Source organism: Cheilinus undulatus, linkage group 6 (genome assembly GCF_018320785.1).
Source record: "Cheilinus undulatus linkage group 6, ASM1832078v1, whole genome shotgun sequence".
In the NCBI taxonomy this organism is placed as follows: domain Eukaryota; kingdom Metazoa; phylum Chordata; class Actinopteri; order Labriformes; family Labridae; genus Cheilinus; species Cheilinus undulatus.
Window position 1 is genome coordinate 28,757,917 of NC_054870.1, and position 13,871 is coordinate 28,771,787.

Genomic DNA, 13,871 nt, shown 5'->3' on the forward strand with positions numbered 1-13,871 from the left:
CATGCTCCTATATCTCTCAAATCAAAGCAATAAAGCCCAGAAATAAATCTTGAAAAATGATGATGTTTTCATTCAAATTGAGCTTTATTAATCTAGACTATTTTTCTAATTCAGACAATGCTCAAAGAAAACATTTAAAAGTGGCTTTCTATCTTCTTACAGCAAAGAGTAAAAATATTGCAATCAAAGCAGTAACATAATTGATAATGACATTAAGGCTCAGAGTATTGACAGCCAGTCAGATATGATGTTTTATCTTAAAGCTTCCATGTCATTTGTTCCCTTTTAAAACTACCTACATATCAATGAGATTTTCTAAATAAAACTCATATAAAATCTTTTCAATTCCCCTTTGAATCGACCTGAAACTACTCTAGAAAAACATATCCAGCAGTTGTTTTTTTGCTGTAACAAAACAGACTTTTTACAGAATGGAAAGTGGAATACCTCACCTCAAGTACTAGTAAAGCCAGAGGAAATAAAGCTCCCCCTGCTGGGCTGCAGTACAGGTCATACACCACCCCTCCTCCATGAAAGCAGACAGGACATGAGTCTAACTACAAAACAAACTTTTTTTTTTTTTTTTTTGCTCAAACATTTCTTTTTGTCGATTTATATCTTTTTGCTTTTCTGAGAGGTGTGGTTTCAATGAGTTATTTGGTTGTATAAGATGTTATTGAGCTCTGAGGATAAATGTGCCCTTTGCAGGGCTGTGAGCACTGACTTTTCAGAGAGCAGCTGAACCATGAGGGGAAAAGTACCAAACACCAAAACAAGCGTTATGTAACTTTCATAAAACTGTGTCTTCTTCAGACAACATAAGTCTGTTGGGCTGTGGTGGTGTGATGGTACCATCCCAAGAGATATGTGGGTTTTTTTTTATCACAGAGGTAGATATGTGTTTTTGTTTCTTAGATATGTGTTTTTGTTTCTTAGATATGTGTTTTTGTTTCTCTAATGTACTTCTAACTCTAGCCCTAGGTTTAAAAAGAATGTCAGTGCCCATCACAAGGCTCTTTATCTTTAATCCTGCTGGCAGAGGCTGAGGCACATTATCCATTCCTAAAGTCTATGTAACAAACACACTAAACTAATGTTACCTTTGACAGAGGAGTGGACAAAGAAGGTGAAGGAGGGAGGCTGATCAGTTGTAAGCAACTTATCCGTTTTGAGTTTGACTCTGTTGTTCACATTCAAAACAATAGTTAGTTATTTATAGGAAAGGACATCGACTTCATGTGTTTTGCACTGAGGAGAGGCTTCCATCCAACCACTCTACCATCAGCCCAAATCGATGGAGGGCTGCAGTGATGTTTGTCAATCTGGAACTTTGTCCCATCTTCATACAGGAGATGTCCAGTTTGGCAGCTGGACAGCTCTTGGAAGAGTCTTGGTTGTGCCAAACTTCTTACATTTGAGAACTATGGAGGCCACGGTGCTCTTGGGAACCTTCAGTCTGGGAGACATTTTTAATAGCCCAGATCTGTGCCTTGCAACAATCCTGTCTCTGAGCTCTGCAGGCAGTTCCTTTGACTTCATGGCTTGGTTTTTGCTCTGAAGTGCATTGTCAGCTTTGAGGCCTCCTAAAGAGTTGTGTGCCTGTCCAAATCATGTCCAATCAATTTATTTTACTACAGGTGGATTCTGATCAAGGTGTAGAAACATCTCAGCAAAGATGGAGAGAAATGTGAGGAGCCTGGGCGAATTTTGAGGTGTTGTTGCAAAAGGTCTTATATAATGTGGTATTTTAGTTTTTTAAATGTTTAATTAATTAGCAAAAAAAAGAAGAAAAAAACAGTTTTCACTTTGTCATGATGGGGTTCTAAGTGTATATTACTCAGAATAGTTTTTTCTCTTTGACTGTAAGATCAGGATGCAACATAACAAAATTGAAAATGTGAAATGGGTCTGATTAGCTGAATGCACTGTACAGTATATCAATAAAAGCATTACAATTTAGATCACTACAACACCAAAAGTTCTCTGATGGTCTCAGGTGAAGCAAAAACATATCCAGTGTGGACATAAAAATAATGCTAATAAAAAAACTAAAAATACTTTGACAGAAAAAGCACTCTCCATATTTACAGCACTTAGCAGAAAACAAAAAGAATTACAAAAAATACAAGTTTAATTTAAATCTGGCAGTAGTAATTGGTTAAGATCAGGTTGAAGACTTACACATCAGTTAGCTTCAAATAATAAATGTGTTATAGCACTCTCTCGTGTGGTTTCAGGCAGTTATGAGGACATAGTGAAGTATTATGTGCATCTTTTTTCAACAGTTATAAATTCATCTTCATCTGTTCCTTTAAAAAATGTCATCCATGAGTTCCTGCAGCTCAAGCTAAAGTTGTATGTTTCAAGCACTTCCATCTGCTGGTTTCTGTTCTGAGAGGGACATGCTTCACCAGTAGGTGACACTGCAGGAGCTTTTATTTTACCCAGTAAGTGATGGCACCTCAGTGTACTAGAGCATCTGAGTATCCCCATGACACACAAGGAAAAAGCGTGAAAATGTACATATTTTTTACATTTAATTAAATTATTTTTTGCAGAATGTTAGGTATAGATATTTGTATAAGCCATCCAGTAAGTGCCTAATCAATGTTGAAGTTAATATGTGTAAAAAATTCCACTAAGCCCCAGAGATCGTACCAACAAGATATTTGACCACAGGACATTGTCTTTTTTATTTTAAGGCTCTGAGTCCCTTCAGGCAGTTAATTAAAAACTTCCCATGCACTTTCAATAGAACACAGCTGTAGAGTCCTATTCCCTGGGTTTTTAACCATTCATCCATGACTTTTTGGTCCAATCAAAGGACCAGAAAGCTGGACTTGGATCTCTCCCAGGTGGCCTGGAAACCTCACACAGAACAGAAGCTCAGTCAGGAATCTCTGTGTTTGGGAAGCTGCTTTGGGCGATTCAGGTTTTTAGATCTTGAAGCTAAAGAGCTAATCGGGCCTCAGTGACCCTCAAGCCTTAAACCAACTACCCTAATCTTGTTATGTAAGCCCCCATTTTCTCAACTACTACCCCCCTCAAAAGAAAGGATATTTAGCAGTCACCCCTTGATCCTTGACAACAGTTTCCCACATGTTGGCTGATGTCTGGCCTTAATCAGGGGGAAATTATTTAATCTAATCAGATGATTTGAATCATATATAAATTAACTGCTGCTGACCCATGGTACTGCATGATCTTTTGCGGTCTTCTGCAGCTATCTGACCCAGACATAATTATGATTCCAGAACATTTCTCCATACTTTTCTGTTAAGGGCAGAGGTTAATCTCCTGTGAAGCAGAATTATGTGAAACATACCCAAGGGAACTGAGGATTTTCTTTATGTGGGTCAGCTTGTCACGTAGATTTCACCAGGAGAAGACTGGTTACATTGGCAGCTTTTTAGTGTGCTGATAAGTGACATTTTGCACCCACAGGCTGTTACCAAGAATTTCCCTGGCACCACATAACCATCAGGAATTCATCTGACCCTCAGTTGCATAACTGGGTCATTGAGTACTTAAACCCGGGGAAGTCTCCATACAGCACAGAGCAAGAATTTAGAAGGAGAAGCCAAAATCTACACCCAGGTGTGGCTGGAGGTGGTCCAGACGGAGTTTCTGGTGTGAGGGAGGTGGAAGGGGGAGGCCTGACAGGCTCATCCTCATGGGTTTCAGTTCAATGTGGAGGAGGATAACAAACATCTGGTGGACATCCTCTTTAAAAGCTGACATACACTCACAAAAATAAGCAGATCTGGGAGGCTGTAGTTTTTAATTTTCATCTGCTTGATGTGGGAGTTGATGGGTTGAGACAAACTGCAGGACTGGAACAGTGATAAAAGTTTGTTGGAAAGAATCAAATTCTTGTTTTGCACTCCATCTAATCTCATTCCTTCACTAGATGTTTTGGATCCATGGTGTAAATCCATAAAAACTTAATTTTGTATCTGGAGGGAGCCCAGATGATACATTTGCTTTATTGTTACGTGCTGTAGCTGATCTCACCGTGTATAAATCATGCTGGACCTGCTGTGCTTGGAGGAGTTCTGCTATCGAAAGCAGAGAAAGAGGAGTGACTCTGCAGTTGCTGCTGTGGGAGTCTTTCCAAAATGGCTGTGTCCTTCTCACTCACTCACTCCTCTGATCTGATGACTGGATAAAACACTGCAGGTGCATCTAAAAAATTAAATTATCAAGTAAAGTATATTCTTTTTTTCCTTCTGAGAAAGTTACATTTCCATAGATTCAAGATCCATCTTATACAAAGTTAAAGATTTCAATACTTATTTTCTTGATGATTTTGGCTTACAGGTCATGAAAATCTAAATCCACTATGTCATAATATCAGAATACTGTGGAAAATCCCAATTTGCAAAGGTTTCCCGAGCCTTTATTCTTTTTCTCTAGTTCAGCACACACAGCCACAATCATGGGGAAGACAGCTGACTCAACGCTTGTCCAGACAATAATCATTCTCCACAAGGAGGGTAAGCCACCAAAGGTCACTGGTGAAAGGGCAGCCTGTTCTCGGAGGCTGTATCAAAGAAAATACATGGAAAGCAACAGAGATGAGCTTAGCCTTCAGAGGATCGTCTGACAAAGCAGATTCAAGAACTCAGGGGAGCTTCACAAAGAGCCGACTGGGGCTGGAGTCATTGTATCAAGAGCCGCAAGTCAGGTCCAGGATGGGCTACAAGTTACGTGTTCTTCTTGTCGAGTGTTGAACCATAGATATCATAACATCTCACCTGGGCAAAGGAGAAGAAGAACTGGGCTGTTGTCAGTGGTCCAAAGTCCTGTTTTCAGATAAAAGTAAATTTTGAATTTCATTTTTAAATCAAAGTCCCAGAGTCTGGAGGAAGATCAGAGAGGCACAGAATCCAATGTGTTTGAAATACAGTCAGTGACGGTTTAAGGTATCATCTGCCGCTGTTGTTCCACTGTGCTTTATCAAGTCCAGAGTCAACGCTGTCAGCCGTCTATCAGGAAATTTTAGAGCTCTTAATGCTTCCATCTAATGAGAAGCTTTGTGGGGATACTGATTGCTATCAGAGCAACGTGGGCTTCTTAACACCCCAGCAGTGCCACAGACTGATGGCTTTTTCTATTTTTTGAGATGCACCTGTATATAGGGATGAACGACACAGATTTTTGCTGAAATCTGGTATGCCAATATTTCCAAACACATTTTAGGTGATATCAAGCAGATTTATGCAACACATTACTTTGTATATAGCAAAGAACACAGAGTCCCTCCTGTACTAGAACTGAATTTACTCCTGATTAAACAGCAGGTTTGCATGGTGGTTCCCTGAGACAATCATGGCATAGTGCTTAAAAGAAAACAACCAAAAATTTGTTGTAGAAAGTAAACAAGTTGTTCAGACCTAAAACTTCTGTCCTCAGAGAATGCAGTAAACCAGGGGTGTCAAACTAAGGCCCGGGGGCCAAATCCGGCCCGTGGAACAGCTAAATCTGGCCTGCAAGATGATCTCATATTTCTGTTATAACTGGCCCATCAGTATAAGGTCTGCAGATTTCCTCAAGTATAAAAATGTAAACTTATCCTTGATGATTTAAGATATCCTTGTTAAGTCATAAAATCTGAAAAAGCAAGGAGTAAAAACTTTGATAAGAAGTCAGGAATGTGGGAAATTCATTTGTGTTTTAATTTCATATTCTCAATTTTGCATCTCACAATTAGAACTCAAACTTAAGATTTTGATGTTTTATTTTGTACTTTGAGCATTTCAACTCATTATTTTTATTTCTCATATAATATTTTGAGCTTTAGGTTTCATAATTCTAAAATTTAAGTCATATTTTGACCTTTTTAACCAGTTATTTTGTGTTTTATCTCATATTTTCAACACCAGACTTTGACTTCATTATACCATGGTTTGACCTTTTAGACTCACAATTAAAAATGTTGAATCATATTTTGACTTTTAATTTCATGATGACAAGTTTAATTTCATATTTTTACCTTTTAAACTCATGATTTTGACTTTCTTTCTACTATATTTGCCTTAAAAACATAATTATTTGACCTTTTTGAACTAATAAATTTACTTTTCTCAGATCGTGAGCCTTTAAATTTATCTTTTTAAGTTTTAAAATCTTTTATCATCAGTGCTATATTGTTTTCATATCTTATTACTAGTGAAATGAGGTTGACAGTTTATGGTTAAAAGGTGACCCTGTTAGGCCCTCAGGTAAGACCCGAATCCAGAATCTGATTGAGCTTGACACCCCTGCTATAAACTTTAAGAAATGAGGATAATAGAGAATATGTGTCGACTGAGGTGGATCCACTGATTCTACTTTAAAATGAACCCTGCATGTTAAGACATGTTACCTTTATGAAATAAACATTACTTTCTCCTGTATGAATTTTATATAAACACTAGATTTCTAGGCTTTGGAGAAAGTTTTTAAAAGTTTCACTTGCAGGCTGCCTCTTTTGTGCAATGCACTCTGGGACGTGATCTCATTGCACTGCATTGTTCTTCTTACCTCATCTTTTAAAATTTACTCACTTTGACCTACATTGCAGTTACTTCTTCCCCAATATCCTCTTTGCTAAAATTGATTTTAATTGAAAAGGTTTTGATGACACTCCACAGGAAGAAAATCTATGCAGCAATATGATACTGCAACAATTCCTGTCAATCCTCATCCTTTAACCCTTTTTAATCCTTTATGCTTCAGTGAAAGGAAAATTAGTTATTGTAATAAAGACTGAGCTGAGTTCATCCCTAAAGATGTGACAATAATAACATATATGGCAGCCTAAAGGTGAAATACAAAAAAATGTTCTCCAAAATGCAGCAACCTTGTCGGTTCTTTATACAGCTTATACAGTTGCAAGAAAAAGTATGTGAACCCTTTGGGATTTCTTGGATTTCTGCATAAATTGGTCATAAAATGTGTTCTGATCTTCATCTAAGTCACAACAATAGACAAACACAGTCTTCTTAAACTAACATCTCTGTGGTGTCCTCCCATGAACGCCATTCTTGTTTAATGTTTCACTTATTGTAGATCTGTAAACACAAATGTTAGTGCCAGAGATTTCTATAAGTCTTTAGCTGACACTCTGGGATTCTTCTTCACCTCACTGAGCATTCTGCGCTGTGCTCTTGCAGTCATCTTTACAGGACGACCACGCCTAGGGAGAGTAGCAACAGTGCTGAACTTTCTCTCTATTTGTAGACAGTCTGTCTCACCGTGAACACATGAACATCAAGGCTTTCAGAGATACTTTTGTAACCCTTTTTTTAGCTTCATGCAAGTCAACAATTCTTGATCGTAGGTCTTCTGAGAGCTCTTTAGTTCAAGGCATGGTTCACATCAGGCAATGCTTTTTGAGAACAGCAAACTCAAAACTGGTGTGTGTTTTTTATAGGGCAGGGCAGCTTTAACCAACACATCCAATCTCATCACATTGATTGGACTCCAGGTTGGCTGACTCCTGGCTCCAATTAGCTCTTGGAGAAGTCATTAGCCTAGGGTTCACATACTTTTTCCACCCTGCACTGTGAATGTTTACACGGTTTGTTCAATAAAAACAATAAAAATATTTTTTTTGCGCTATTAGTTTAAGCAGACTGTGTTTGTCTATTGTTGTGACTTGATGAAGATCAGAACACATTTTATGACCAATTTATGCAGGAATCCAAGAAATCCCAAAGGTTTACATACTTTTCTTGCAACTGTACATATAGAAGCCACTAATGTTAAGATGGTAAAACGTTCATGCCATAAATGATAAAAAGGTTGCTCCTATTCCCTCTCTTCTCTTGCAGGTTAGCATTCACATCTTAATGGTTTCCTCTATTTGGACAAACGAGCTGGCTTATGCTCATCTCTTAATGTTATTGTTGTACAGACATAATGAGCTTTACACAGCTCACATATTCCCTCATTACCATAATCTCCAAATTATCAGCCGTAAATTTCAGATTAAACTTGTTAATCCTCACTGAGCCGCACTGTATGAAGATGTTCATTTGTAAAACAATAGATATAGTAAATCATCTGGCAAATTATCTGTAAAACAACTGGTCATTTATACATATGTGAATAGGGCTTTAGTAAGTGCTTGTATACCCTTTTTACATTAACCACTCCATGACCTCTATCCTGCTTTTTAAAGCCAGTAAAATCCTAACATTTCTTCACACAAACTAGACAACAAAACAAAACATGATTGGTTGAATCTAGGAAGAAGGCTTTTATTTTCCTGTTAGTATAGTGGACAAACCAAATAACTTGCAGTAATGCAATTTTTCATTTTCTGTGGACAGGACAGGGAATGTGGCCCACAGTCCTCTGTGCTGCATCAAGACCAACACTGATACAGCTGGACAATATATCTTCTTATACAGTGGATTTATTTTCACACAAGATACATAACAGGGCAATATAGTTTAGATTGATACAAATGATACTGCTTTGGAAAAAATTAGATGCCAGGCGAATGCTTTTTAAAAAAGATTGTTTACAGTCAGAACCACTAATAGTCATATTCTTACTAACAATAGTCTACTTGAAATCCATCCATTGCTTTTTCCACACATGTGGATCCAGGTCAAGCAACAGGTGCAACAAGTTGACCCAAACATTCCCAACCCTGGTAACATTTTCCAGCTCCTACTGAGGGATCTCAGGGTGATTCCAGGCCAGAAGGCACATACAGCATAATCCCTTCATGAAGTTCTAGGTCAACACTCCAAGGTTTGACATGCCTGGAAGGTCCTCAAAGGGAGACCGCCTAAAGGCATCTTTACAATATCAATCAAAACTCATGACCATAGCTGAGGGTTTGACCACAGCTTGAGAGGCAAATCAAACATTTTGTCTTGTGGCTTAGCTCCCTCTGCAACACAATGGTATGGCACAATGAATGCAATACTGCAGCAACAATCCATCTGTCCCCTACCTGAGGAAGCCAACAGAACCACATCATCTGCAAAAAGCAGAGCTGAAATTCTGAGGCCTCCCAATGGAAAACCCTCTTTGTGTCAGACGGCATAAATATTAACCCCCTTTAAAGAGACTGACCTAATTCAACAGAGGTCCAGCAAATTAGTGCTAGTAGTCTCACAACAAGTGACTGTAGTATAGAGACACCTGTCGTGGTCCAGTCACTCATAAATCAGCATCCCTGGCTACCATTACACCATGGAATCAAAGAACACTCCAAGCCACTCAGAGAAAATGTTATTGTAAAGTAAAAGCTAGGGAATGAAACAAAAAATAATTCAAGGCACTGAACATCCCCTAGAGTTCAGTTAAATCCATCCTGAAGAAATGTAAGCAATATGGCACATGTGTAAAATCTGCCTAGATCAGGATCAGGCTGTCCTCACAAACTGAGTGACAGTGCAAGTCAAGTAGTGTGGTTTTTGGGAAAAAACATTTACTATTTCTCTACAGAAAAAGAGGCTGATCATGTTTGGCCATTCGGTTAAAATATGGAGTTTGATTATTTTGTCCTTAGACCTGCCCTGCAGTGAGTAAATGGTCATTCTGAGTCTAGAGTAGAGTAGCTCTGAATAAAGACCTCTGTGTGGGTATGACCTAGAATTAGGCTTTATACTCTGACGCGTGTTTTAAAAGGATTACAAACTACTTGATGTGTTGAAAAAGAAAAAAAAAATCCAGATCAAGTGCTGCACTGACTGCTATTTGCTGAATCTGGACCAGCCACAGACGCACCCCCCTTCCTGCCTCCCCCCTGCACCCTGTCTCTCGGTGCCAGCTGCATGAATGCGCAGCGTTGAGTTGAGTTTTGCTGCTGTGTGAGACGAGAGACAAACAGACGAATGAATGCATGAACGCTGTCGCCCACGAAGCGACGTGCTGCCCACACGTGAGGGCATCGCAGGGCGGTTGTGTGAGGGTAAGTCTGTGTTTCTCTCGTGTCGCTGATAGAAAGTATAGAGATGGTGTTCAGACTGCTGACACAGCCTGCCCAAAATACCTCCAGCCCAGGGGGGAGGCGGGAAGCGGGGGGTGTATGGGATGCCCACGCGTGGTGCACGTTGCTATTCTTTGCTAAACGACACGGCAAATGCAGATGTTTTAGGTTGCACACTATTCTTGAAAGCTGGTCGGTGACAAGGTCAAATGGTCACTAAAAGTCGCAGTGCGCTGCTTGGACGTGACATCACCGTGCTGAACGTGCGCCAGGTGATGTGTGCGAAGCTTTCCTTGATATGTGATATCAACCAGCCTGCATGCATACGCTGTGATAGTCTATATTAAGACCTCGTGCATGCATGTTATGATAGCTGCAGAGGAAGTTGAAAGATGACCTTTCTTTGGTCTCAGAGTTGCTTTAAGCCAAAGCTTGAGACTTGCACACAGTCTGAGTTGAAATATCACAGCAGGAGACAGTGTGAGAATATAGTTCCTCCTCACACACTCCCACACAGCAGGAGCCAGCATGAAAGAGCTCCAAGAACAAACCCCACTGAGCTTGAAACTACTACTGTATCATGTTAACACTTGCTATAGCCTATTATGTTTTCACTCTGTGAGGAGTTCCTTTCTCCCTGCTCTGTTTGATACTGTGTTCAACATGGTATGTTGTTGGAGTGTGTCAATAACTTTGTAAAGCTGCTCTCTTATCTGTGCTCCTGGGGCTTTGAGAAAGCTGCTGTTCTCACAGTGATAAGCTGTTCTGTTGCCGTCAGTTTTCACATGTAGTCAGACATGTTGAGCACGTAATGAGGAGAAAGTTGAAAATACTCTGCAAAGGTGTAAAACACTGTTGCTGCAAGTTATCAAATAGTTATGTGGGTGGTCATAAGAAAAATCATCAGTAATAACTGTCATCATTGGTTTAAGATATTCATCAAATTAAAATAATTAAACAAGTACAAGAATTTACAGCCGTTTTGATCTTAGCTCATTATCTTCTGGAAATAAACTTATTTAATGCAATTGTCTTAAATCTCTGAGACTAAATAAAAGTAAAGCAGTAGGGGTTAAGATAACCTCCTGCTGTAATTTGCAAGTAAAATATATTCCCAGTGTTAGATTAAAAAAAAAAAATCAACTTTATTCACAAAGTCTGTCAGTTACATTCGTAAAAAAGGACGTTGTAAACAGTACAGACTAGGAAACATTTTATAAATTAAACAGAGGAAAAGTCAGAGGTCTAATACGAAATATAAGCCCATGTAGCTAAGTTAGCTTTTGCAAACATATCTAAAGCTAAAAAAAATAATGTTCCTATGCGGTTAACATAACTGCTTTGTGAGCTTAGCCTTAGCTACATTAACTACATACCTATGTTGGCTACGCAGCTAACTTAGCTACACAGATAATGTAGATATTTAGCTTACGTAGCTGCTTTATGAGCTTAGCTTTAGCTATCTTAGCTACATAGCTCTGTTATCTATGTAGCTTATGCAGATAATGAGGCTATGTAAGTTAACTTACTGTATTATAATGTTTTTATGGTGGAAAAACTTTTGCCTGTAAGCAGACTGTCTACTTGGCTTTATTAAATGTTTTACAGGTCAGGTTTTTAACTATTAACTTTTTATATCCCACCTTAACCCTTAACCTAACCTAACCCTAATGGAAGTTTAATCTGTCTTTATTTCAAAAGTTTTACCCTGTATTTCTGTTCGTCCTGAGGGTCAAATCCAGCCCATGGCCCATGACAAATTGACCACAAAAAATTAGATAAATTAAATGAATTATGGCCCACAATTCAACATTAAACTTGTGCTAGATGTTATTATTCTGCTTCGTTTCAGCTAAAGGCAGAGCAACCATGCTGATTCTGTGGACAAATATTTTGGTAAGATCTTTTTTTCATGACTTAATCGAGAAAACAACGTAAATGGTAGACATATTGACAACCAAAATGCTAACAATATTTTGATTTATGCTTTAATGAATTACGGCAGCAAATAGCAGCACCAATGACAATCCAGGGGCGAAGCCAGTGGTAGCTAGAGCTGACCAGGGCCCCCTGAAATCTGATTGGTCACCCCAAAATCATTAAAATGCCTTGTCAGCCATTTATTAGCCATTTTAGCACCCCTTATCACTAATCTTAACCTTCATGAGACTGGTTTTACTAACTTAAATATCTTCAAGGTGAATATATCAAAGTGGCCCCGCTGTCCTTGTATATTTCTGCATGTGGTCTCCAACAGAAATAGTCTGGACACTGATTATAGATTGTCACTTCCTTTAAACTGACATGGCAACTTCTTTGTATTTTGATACTTGTGTCTTGTTTCATATTTTTTTGCTAGTTATTGTGTGTCACTATGATGGGGCTCCCCAGTTTTATTGATGTATCTGAATTGATTTGATATATTTTTCTAAGATTGTATTTTTTCTAAAGTTGACAAGCAGTATTATTGTATAATTTTCTGAAAACATGGTGTACAGTGTACATGTATATTTGTGTATATATTTCTTGGTATGAACTATCCTTACATTGGCAGAATTGTGTCACATGACTTGTCAGGTGATTCAGGCTGTGCATATATGGAGGTGTATCCCCTGTGTCTGCTCATGTCTGATGAAGGGCTAGGGCCCAGAAACGTCACATATGTGGTGATAATCTTCATTGATGTGTTCTCTGTCAGCTTAATGAACACTTTCAATTTTGCTGTGTATTTTACTTTATTATAGAGGAGTGAATTTACCTGAAAAACCTGGTAGATCTATTCTCTTGTTGTTCATGCCAGAAGGAAAGATCATATTTTATTGTACAGCTCCTTAGTAGCTACTCAGTACTTAAGTGAACTTTAAATAAAATACTTTTTACTTTTGCTTTAATAGATTTATAGCCCATTGCTTGCACTTTTACTGAAGTAAATTTAAACCAGAGTAACTGTATTTTTATTTGAGTACAATAGTCATGTATGTTTTCCCCCTTTAGATGTTTGACCTGTCTCTGTTCCATGTCCTAAGTTTTATGGAAAAACATCACGTCGATTCATCTAGGAGGTACCATTATGTGCCTCAAAAGTAATTTTGTGAAGATGAACTTGTTTCATGTTTATTTACAGTATCTTTTATTTTGAGGCCTGATGGAGAAATCAGGGGCCTGATGTCATTCAGAGTTCAAAACAGGATGATAAACTGTCACCAAAGGCGTCTCCTGGATGATCCACCACCTTCACTGGCAGTACATTTGGGCACGATGGATCGTGTCTGGAGACATCACCATCAATAGGGACCCATATCTTGTTCAGACGGTTTTTCTTATCCTCATTAATGACTTATCGTCCTCATTAATGAATGCTGAAGAGGACGATCTTCTCTATGGTGATAGTGCTTCCTCCTGCCTATGACGCTTCATTGGCCTTGCATCTACTGAAGACACTTTCGGATACTTTTTTCTCTTCAGACTTGTAGACCCTGTCTCCTTAGGAAAGCTGATGTTTGTTGTTTTGGCATACTCCTTTTCATCAAATCCATCAACTGCGCTCTCAGGCAGAGGAATGTCTGCCAGCACATTGAGTGGCATCAGTCCAGTATCTCCTTCATGGTCATCATCTTGATCAGGTGATGGAGAACGACTTGGTGGCATAGGGATTTCCCAAGGTTTGCTGCTGAGATGCTGGGATAGCAAATCCAGCTCTGCATCCACAGACCAGGACCTGATCTTGTTTAGTCCCCAGTGGGTGCCGTCCATGTTGTCGTCCATGTCCAGCTCTCTAGGCAAAGGACTTGGCGGTAGAGGAATCCTCTGAGCCTTCTGAAAGAGATGCTGGCACATGATTTCAGATAGTTGGTCATCCAGAGACAGGTGCTGGAAGACCTTAAGGTCCGGGAACATGTTCTCCCTAGCGTACTCTATGTCTGCCTTGACGTTACTT

At 39.0% G+C, this 13,871-nt stretch overlaps 1 protein-coding gene across 1 annotated transcript in view; it reads left to right on the plus strand.

The window, feature by feature from the left end:
- Positions 1–9,820: 9,820 nt before the first annotated feature.
- The window catches only part of LOC121510741 (equilibrative nucleoside transporter 1-like), a 64,874-nt gene continuing 60,823 nt past the window's right edge, over positions 9,821–13,871 (plus strand). Inside the window, exon 1 of the mRNA XM_041788943.1 lies at positions 9,821–9,916. The gene's annotated coding sequence lies outside the window, so the exon portion shown is untranslated. The remainder of the gene's footprint in view (positions 9,917–13,871) is intronic.